The following is a 7,719-nucleotide window of genomic DNA, read 5'->3' on the forward strand; positions in this document are numbered from 1 at the left end:
TTCTTTCCTTCCTTCCTTCCTTCCTTCCTTCCTTCCTTCCTTCCTTCCTTCCTTCCTTCCTTCCTTCCTTCCTTCTTTCTTTCTTTCTTTCTTTCTTTCTTTCTTTCTTTCTCTCTTTCTCTCTTTCTTTCTTTTTCTTTCTTTCCTTCCTTCCTTCCTTCTTTCTTTCTTTCTTTCTTTCTTTCTTTCTTTCTTTCTTTCTTTCTTTCTTTCTTTCTTTCTTCTGTAACAGATTTACTGAGATTTAATTCATATACCCTATAGGTAACCCATTTAAAATGAACAATTTAGTGGTTTTCAGTATATTCATAAATATGTGCAACCACCACCACAATCAACATTAGAGCATTTTTTAAAAACTATTTTAAAGTTTTACTAACTCCTAAAAAGCTAGAAGTTGGATTTAACAGTTTATTATGATTTGTAAGTGTCATTTTAAAAACATCGGTCCATGAAACCATGTAGAAATAAGTATGCAAAAAGTCTGCAAAACAAAACATGTTTAGGTAGAGAGATTATCGGAAATTCTGGATTTTCCAGTCACTTCATTATTATGCGATGGCAGCCAAGTAACCCTTAACTTCAGTTGGAGTGAGCCTCCTAAATCCAGCTTCCTTGCAGATTCTAACTTCTATGTTATCTCCTGTCATTTGCCCTTCGAAGATTTCTTTCAGGGTTAACATGGCTGTGTGAATGGCCTCTTCAAGTTCTAGATCTTTGCCGTATCTTTTCTCAAGGAAAGTTTTCCCATTCACGTAGTTCTTTCCCATCGCTGTGGCTTCCCAGGCAGAGTAAGCTCCAGGTGGATCTGACTCAAATAAATATGGGCGTCCCTCATTCCAACCACAACTTAGTAAAGAAACGCCAAAGGGACGAACACCACCTGACCGGGTATATTCTTGCATCACAGAAGCTACTCTCTGTACCAGCTGAGCTGTGGGAACGGGTTCTTGGTAAATAAGATAGTATTGCTGAGCTAGTTTCCAGCTCTGTGCACCAGCACTCTGTAACCTGGGCCCATGCTACTACACACCAAGCCTATGTGTTTGGTAATTGGTTCCACTTTGTGTACATTTCGCTCATCATACAGAACGGATTCCTGTCTTGTCTCAGTTGCTAACACCACACCATTTGAGGCTTGACTTCCCACTGAAGGGGCTCCTTCAGCGACAGCAGCCAAAGTATATTCAATCTGAACAGGTTTACCAGATGGGCTGAATGTAGTCAGCGAAAAGCTGTAACTGCGCTCCGCCATCTTTACCTGGAGAGCCAAAGCACCTAGAACATTTTTATCACCTCAAAAAGAGACACTGTATCTATTGGCCATCACCCTTTATTCCCAGTCCTCCTCCCCTGCCTGAAGCAACCATTCATCTACTGTCTGTCTTGTGGCCTTTTGTGTCTGGCTTCTTTCACTTAGCATACTGTTTTCAAGTTTTGTCCATGGTGTGGCATGTATCGGTACTTCATTTCTTTTTACGGCTGAATAATATTCCATCACATGGATTTTCCCACCATTCATTCATTCACATTTGGATTGTTCCCACTTTTTGTCAATTAGGAATAGTGCTGCTACGAACATTGATGTTCAAGTTTTTGTGTGGATGTACATGTCCATTTCTCTTGGGTAACTGCCTAGGAATGTAATTGCCGGGTCATACGGTAACTGTGTTCAATTATTTTAGGAACTGCCAGACTATTTTCCAAGTGGCTGCACCATTTTACATGCCCACCAGCAGTGCGTGAGAGTTCCCCTTGCATTCTTCTTTTATGCACACATATGGGTATATCTGAGGGACAACTTCCTATGAGTGTGATTTCTGAGCTAGAGGGTATGGGGTAGTTACGGGGTATTTTAACTTTGGCAATTTGGCAACAAAAGCCTGTGAGGTGTGAGAATACCTGCTCCCCACATCCTCATCCACACTGTGATGGGGTTCTGAACTTGTCCATTCACAGACAGACTCTGGTAGCTTGGCGTAGTTCTTCATTTAATTTCTCTTATCATTAGTGAGATTAAACAGCTTTCCAAAAGGTTTCTCCTGGCTTCCGAGAAAGCATGCCTCAGATGGCCCAGAGCCAGAAGCTCTGCTTTGAAAATACCCATGTGTGGAGGCAGCCAGCTTGCCTTCCAATTTTGTTTGCTTTGGCCACACTCAACTTCCCAGGTGGCCCAGAAACATGTTGCAGCTGGGGTGGGGGTAGGCCTGCAGGGAGTGGAAAGGATACTGACTGTAAATACAGGTGTGCCACGCTGAGAGTGCAGGGGATCCTTTCTCTTCTTGACCTGCCTGTCCCAAGCCTATGTGACCATCAGAAACATCTGAGAGGTGTGTGTGTGTGGGTGGGGGGTCTCTTAAAAGTGAGGGGAATTAAAGGGGCTCTCCTTTGTTCTGAGGAGCACAAGATAGGATTTTGGCTCCTGAAACCCATGCCCTGTAGTTCTCCCCATTCAATTAACTAAAAGCAATTCCTTCCCTCTGGAGTGGCTGAAGGTGACTGTCATTCACTAGGTTGGTTGGGACTCAGTGCTGTATTTTAATAGGCTTCCAAGATGACCCTGTTATATACTGTTCTAGAGCCTCCTTCCCTCCCACCCATCCATTCTTCTGCCTTCCCAACCTTGCATATTTGAATGCCTGCTCTATGAGGCACTGTTCTAGGTACTGGAGACACAGCAGTCATTAAATTAGATTTGCATTCTCATGGAGCCTACATTGATTGTTTCATTAAGTACAAGCAACGTGGAGCTGACGTCCAGCACCATTTGATGAGCTTTGCTGTGTGATTGTCAAGTTACACCCACTTTCTGAACTTTAATTCTCTTATCAGTAGAACGGGCATAATATTGGTGTCCACCCCACAGAGTTATGGCTGGGAATGAATAAAGGAAGTAATATGGAATGAACAAAGGAGGAAGTACATCAGAGGGGTTCAGTGTGGCGCATAGCATGGGATAAGCACTCAACCCGTGGGCACTGCTGCTGTTACTTTTGCCACTGTCGTTGGTAATGAGGGGCGTCCAGCTTTGTGGGGTGGCACAGTCTTGCTTAAGTGGTTGGACTTTTCCTGGAGGGCCGTGGGGAATCTACTGAAGGGTTTCCAGAAGAGGGATGATGTGATTACGTTTGCGTTTTGAACATATTCTGGCAGTCCTGTGTGAGATGGCTGTGTTGGTGGTGCCTGTAAAGAGTCAGGCAGGAAAAGCCAATTCTGGGGTAAAGAGCTTAGACATGGTGCTCCCCTGACCATTTAAGGCTCTGGGTGGGGACTCTCAGGGCCATGTTTCCAGCCTCCCGTTGTAAGTGTGATGTCCTAAGGGAACCCCCCAGCTGTAGCGTTCCTTCAGGAGTCCTAGTTATAATAGCAGAAACCTTCAGGTTACTGTGAGGTCTGCAAAGGTGCAGGCAAACATGAAGGAGCAGCGGGTGTGGCTATGGGGTACTTGACAAGTGTCATGTGACTTCTGGCAGGTATCACACCCCATGTGTGGGCCTGGGTGAAGGTAGACACACTTGGATCCCACTGTCTAAAGCAGTGAGTGATTCTCAACCAGGGCGATTACCGCAGGGCATTTGGCAATGTCTGTAGACATTTTTAGTTGTCATAACTGGGGAGAGGTGCTCTTGGCACCTAGTCAAGGCCAGGGATGCCGCTAAACATCTTACAATGCAAGGACGGCCCCCACCACAAATAATTTCTAGTACACAATGTCAGTGGTGCCAAGATTGAGAAACTCTGGTCTGACATCATGTGTTGGCTTTGCTTACAGCCTTAAAATACCACTGGGGATATTAGGGTTTCTCTTTGGACCCTGTCATGACGGAGCTGTTTTACGTGTCCAGCCCATATTTGGCATCATGTTGGGTGCTAGACTCTGCTGAGACAGAAGAGGAGGGATGGAGTTCATGCCCTGCAGGGAAAAGAGATTCAGTAAGCAGCCATCATGGGATTGTGTGGTCAGTACCACCGTGAGGGTCTGGGTACCATGCGAGGAAGAAGGCTTTGTCCATCTGGGTATGGGGAAGGTGGGGAACGGGGGAGGCCTCACAGTGAGCAGCTGCTTGTGTGGAGAGTTGAGGGAGGGGTTTGCCAGGTGGCCTGCAGGATGGCTGGCTGTTGTGAAGTGGGATCAGTGGGTGCCATTGAATGTGAGCGGTCAGATGTGTGGGTCAGAGATCTGGGCGGGGCTCAGCTGGGTGATTCTTCTATTCTTTGTGGCCTTGACTGAGGTCATTTGGTGGTACCGAACTGGTACGTATCCTGTGCTGGAAGGTTCCAGAATCTTGGCTCACACATCTGGCGCCTTGGTATTGATGATTGGAGGACTGGGCTCAGCTGGAACTGTTGACTGAGCACCTGCTGCCTGGTGTTCCCATGGTAGTTGGACTTTTTACGTGGCTCCTGGTGTTCTGCCTCACCCCCCCCACCTGCACCCCCGCCCCTTGCCGCCAGTCAAGTGTTCAGAGAGTCCCAGGCAGAAGCATAGGATTTAGCCTCAGAAGTCCCAGTAAGTCACTTGCACCAGCTCGGGTCACCAAGGCCAGCTCAGGTTCAAGGAATGGGGCATTTCCTCTTGGAGAGGGTGTGGCACACATGTCCAGGGTGAGAAGAAACTGATAGTGTCCACCTTGGAGCCAAGCGACCATGAGCTCACCTGGACTTTGGGTCCAGACTTTGAATTCAGATCTCTGCTCTACTATCTACTAGGTGCTCCAGTTTCCCGATCTGTCAAGTGAGATAATAGTTCCTAGCTCACTGGACGAGACTTAAGAGGATTTTATTTTATGTACTTGTTTATATGTGGGACATATTGCACAACTGAAACAGAAGACAATTAGAGATGCCTTCTCGCACTGGCCTCCTTGCAAATCTCTGAATGTAGGGAGGGGGCTCAAGGTTTTTCTTTCTTTCCTGGGGCACCAGCTGAGCAGGTAGAAAGTGGCCTGCTCGAGGCCTTTCTGAGTTGAATCTTAGGGGTCCTTCCTCATCTCATCCATTGGGGAGGCCTGGAATGTGTCCTGGGTGCCGCCGTGACACCACCTGTTTGTGGAGTCTAGGTAGGGTTGGTGTGGTGATAAGTCACTTTGGAGGGCTTGGATGGCATCCATCTCCACTGAATAGGCTTTTATCCTGAAGGTTTTGCTTTCACTTCTCCGTCTGCTTATTTTTGGCAAATTGTGGCTGCCCATGAATGAGGGATTCTCAAAAATAGGAGCAGTTCTGTTTCCTTGGTCTTAGCTTCTTGGCTTGCCTGCCTAATGATAATAATTAATAAGAAAATAGTAAATAATAGCCACGTTTCCTGAATGCTTATGGTGTGCTAGTCCCTGTGTAAGCTCATTACATATAAAAACTCATTAAATTCTCACAGTGGCCCTGTGAGGCAGGAATCATTGCCCCTTTCTGAGGAAACTGAGTCCTGGGGAGGGTAGGTGGCAAGCCCAAGGCTACACAGCCAGGCATGCGCAGAACTACAATTTGCACTCGTTCTGCCTGCCTTCGGAGTCTCAAACCTTCTTCCTGCTTTGAGTTGCTTTCCCCTCCTACCTCATCTCAGAGATGTTTCAGTTCTCTGTGTGATAGAGAAGAACCACAGCTTTGTGCAGACTTTGTTACAGCAGGAGGGAAATGCACCCATTCCTGATGCGTGCAGAGGACATGCTCTGCTGGGTGCTGGAGAGGCCGAGAGGAAGGGGACTGTAGAGGTGCCCTGGTTAGCGGGCAGACAGATTTGCCAGGACGAGACCATGAACCCAGCAACGTGGAGCCGGGGTGGTGAAATTGGTTTGTGCTGGATGCTACCTAGTTCTGAAATCCACCCTTGGGCTTCTTCTCAGCCCTCAAACAATGAGTATTTTTGAAAGTTATTTTATCAAAATGTTTTCAAAATAGCAAGAAGTAGATGTTTTCTCCCTGGCGTCTCCTGTCTAAGAAGAAATCCATTGTCTGAAAGTGGTCCCCAGCTCCTTGCGTCAAGCACCATCAGAAGTGAGATTCAGCCAATGTCCCCAGTGACTGGAAACTTAGTTTTCAATTATAGAAGTGCCGTCACGGTATACAGGAGCGCAGACTCTGGGGCCTGGGTGCCTGGGTTCAAATGCCAGCCCTGCCACTTCGTTGGGGTGTTACCTTGGGCCATCATGTCACCTCTTTGTGCCCTCATTTCCACATCTATAAAATGACAATTATAAAAGAACCTGTCTCACCAGGCTCTGGTGAGGATTAAATGAAGTAATATATGGAACCTGCTTTCCTCAAGGCCAGACACATAGGAGGTAGGTTCACGGCTTTTGTCATCCTTTTGTCATTGTCATTGTCATTGTCACCATTATCAAACATAAAGGGACCTGACCTTGTAGAAAGGATGAGATAAATATTAAAACTCCCATTTGTATAATATTTTTCCTTGCACGGGACTGTCCTCCTTCTCTCCTGGGACATAGTCTCCGTGGTGGAGCCTGCTGGTGTGAAAAGCAGGACTCTTGTTTTCATTGCTGACGTTGATGCAGACCTGCTTGTATGCTAGACGGCTGAAGAATTGGTTTCTGTGGTTATTCGAGGGTTGTCTTTTGTCCTGGATGACAGTCACTTGATGTTCTTGGAATTCGTTCCTTGATTGATCTAGCAAATACCCCGAGAGGACTTGGCGTGTGTCGGGTATTATGCTTGTCACTGGGGATTAAGTGGTCAGGACAGTGGCGATCCCTAGAGGAGCTTACAGTTGCAGAGGAAAGACAGAAAAAGCTAAACAAATCATTGAATCATTTTGGATTGTGATGGATACCAGAAAGGAAAGAAACAGGGCACTGTGACAAAGAGGCACCAAGGAGGAGCACTATTTTAACAGGAGAGGCATCAGGGAAGCCTCTCGGTGGAGGTGACATTTGAGCTGAGATTTGAAGGCTGAAAAGAGGGAGCCATGGGAAGCTTTGGGGAGAGAGCATTCTAGGCAGAGGGTACAACTATAAAGCTTCTGTGTGAGTCAGTGTAAGCTAACTGCAGTGACAAATGATTTCTTGATACAAGTTTCTCACTCAAGTCATGAACCAGTGGGATTGGGGCGTGGGACTCTGCTCTCTGGTGGCACCACCATCACCTAAGGCCACCTCAGGATCCATCAGGTTGGGGAAGAGGAGGAGTGGAAGATGGCTTAGGTTTTTATGAGCCAGGCCTGGAAGGTGAAAGGTTCCCACCTTCCATTGGCCAGGACTCAGCCTGTGACTAGCTGCAGAGGATGCTGGGAAATGTGGCCCAGCCGTGTGCCCGGAGAGTGGGACATGGGTTTGGTGGGCACATTCCCAGGCTCTTTCAAAGCCCCTAATTTTGGAGGGTACAGAGGTGGCTGTAGGAGCCTCGCTGATGGCTAGAGAATAGAATGATTGTAGGGATTTCAGGGGGGCAGTGTTTGTAGGAATCCGGGAAAATGAACAGCCTTTATTTTTTACCACTGGGCCTCATGGGAGGGCGGGGGGTAGTGGTGGCACTAAAGACTCCCCTGTCCTGTCTGGGACAACAGCTCCTGGTGGTGACATCTCTCCATAGACTGGCCTCATCTGTCCTCGTAGGATTACTTGTAGCCATTGCTAGGCCCTTCCCAGGAAAGCCTCGCTCCACCTTGACTCTCTGTGCCCAGAGGTTTTGGTTTTCCAGTCTCCCAAGGATGGGCTCCCGAGAGAGCCTCTGACTGGCAGGTCTCTGCCAATTGGCAGCCTCTCC

General features: G+C 47.3%; 1 protein-coding gene and 1 pseudogene across 1 annotated transcript in view; one reads left to right on the forward strand and one right to left on the reverse strand.

Moving 5' to 3' along the window:
- The window catches only part of PLCG2 (phospholipase C gamma 2), a 155,023-nt gene that overhangs the window by 8,642 nt on the left and 138,662 nt on the right, over positions 1-7,719 (forward strand). The window lies entirely within an intron of this gene.
- LOC109378957 (proteasome subunit alpha type-2 pseudogene) lies at positions 552-1,255 on the reverse strand (annotated as a pseudogene).

This window comes from Hipposideros armiger, unplaced genomic scaffold (assembly GCF_001890085.2).
Source record: "Hipposideros armiger isolate ML-2016 unplaced genomic scaffold, ASM189008v1 scaffold_19, whole genome shotgun sequence".
Lineage (NCBI taxonomy): Eukaryota > Metazoa > Chordata > Mammalia > Chiroptera > Hipposideridae > Hipposideros > Hipposideros armiger.